Below are 1,890 nucleotides of genomic sequence, written 5' to 3' on the forward strand. Positions count from 1 at the left end.
AAAGTATAGTACTTCAGTAATTAAGTACTTTCATTTAAGTACAGTAGGTGTAGTTTTGAAGCAGCCTTTACCTGAGTATTTTTATGTATCTATGCTACTTCACAAATTTACTTTAAATACCAGAGGAACATTTTTTATTTTTGGCTCAACATTTATCTTACAACTGGAAGTTACATTTTAAAATTTTCAAGAACACTTTGGTGATAATAGTAGTTAACTTGTACTTTTATTTAAGTTGAGTAATATCTTGAAATATTTTACTGCTAATAGAGTAGCTTTGTGTAGAATTGGACCGTTGATGTAAATAAGTGGTAAGAATACAAACCTTAACTCCAGGGTTTAAAATAGTGAACGTAAGATGCACTCCTACCAAAAGCATTGAAATGCCACTAACGCTTTGACGTATAAGTTGTATTAACAAGTCAATAATGTGATATATGATACACATTCGTAAAGGTACTCTATGTATAAGAATACTGATCGTTTTAGAGTATATGTTATTGATGATGTTTATGTACTTGAAGCAATGCTTCATCCACTGGCTGTGTATAAACAAGCAATGGGGGAAGAAATATACATATCATTTTGTAATGTAAGTATCTCATGATATCTCATGATAAAAGTCCTACATTCACTTACTCATCAAAAAGTATTTTTATATAGTATAAAAAAGTATGATCAGAAAATGAACTAAAGTATTAAAAGTAAAAGTACTCATTTTGCAGAATGCCTACCTTTGGAGTGTCACATTATTACGCGGTGAAAGAAAACAAATATTTTGAGTTTGATATTTTTTTTGGATGGAATAGATGTACTGTATATGCTGTATAAGACAATTAAATAGTATGTACAACAGGCTGGCCTAAAACAGAAAATGTATACAAGGTTTGAATCAAAATGGTAATGAATAAGTTCTTAACCCCTATTAAACTGCATCTTATGTTTGCTAATGTCTGCAGCTGTGCAGCTGCACTAAATGAGAAAGATACTGTTTTTGCGATCTATGGGACTGTTTAAAGATTCAAAACTTCTTGAAGGATGTTCAAGTTTTTAAGTCAAGTGTCAAATCCCTTGTGCTTATATCCGGAGGTCTATAAACAAAGATTGAAACAGGCTAGACTTCTGGACTTTAGACTTCCTATTTTCATTGGCGGTATTTCTCTTGGCAAAATGTTTGAAAAATGTAGTGCAGAATGTTTAGTCAATTAATCCATCACATCAATTTAAGGTACAAAATTGTTTTAACTCCTTCATTGAGAAAAACTGCCAAAAATGACTGGTGTGACTGGTGCCAAAAATGACTGGCGTAAGCCAGGAGAGGTAGTGTTTCACTATGTTGTAGATGATCCATTATTCATTTTGTGTTTTATGCCCTCCTGTTGTGTTTTACTGAGCCTTTACGATGGCCGGTGTGAAAACTAACTCGTGCTTGTTTTCTCGTTGATTGATTGATTGATTCATTTTTGATTCATTCAGTATAAGAGAGCTGGATTGTTTGAGTCTAGACAGACTCACTTATATAAGGGCAAGCAGAAATACTTTGTTTAGCTCGGGGAATGGTCCTTGTTTGTAGCAAATTGTAAAGAATATGGTGGGATATTTTGCTTGTAGGCTATTTGTACATGTGTTTAATATTGGTGTGAGTAAAGTTGGTATTTTTGGACTCAAACTGTTGTATTGGTACTGTAGGTTTCTTGGCAATAAATAAACGATGAAGAGTAAAATCTTGACCAGAAATGAAGTGTAGTTGCTATAGCTGTGAATTATAGAAGTAGCCGACCTCAATTTCTTTATTACTTTCCGGGGAACAAATGTATTCAGGGAATATGCGTTGTGGCCATTCGTAACCTTAACTGAACTCTCGCGATACTACGAGGCGGAAGACGAATC

This window comes from Clinocottus analis, unplaced genomic scaffold (assembly GCF_023055335.1).
Source record: "Clinocottus analis isolate CAN_PGR_092001 unplaced genomic scaffold, fCliAna1.0.p SCAF_25, whole genome shotgun sequence".
Classification (NCBI taxonomy): domain Eukaryota; kingdom Metazoa; phylum Chordata; class Actinopteri; order Perciformes; family Cottidae; genus Clinocottus; species Clinocottus analis.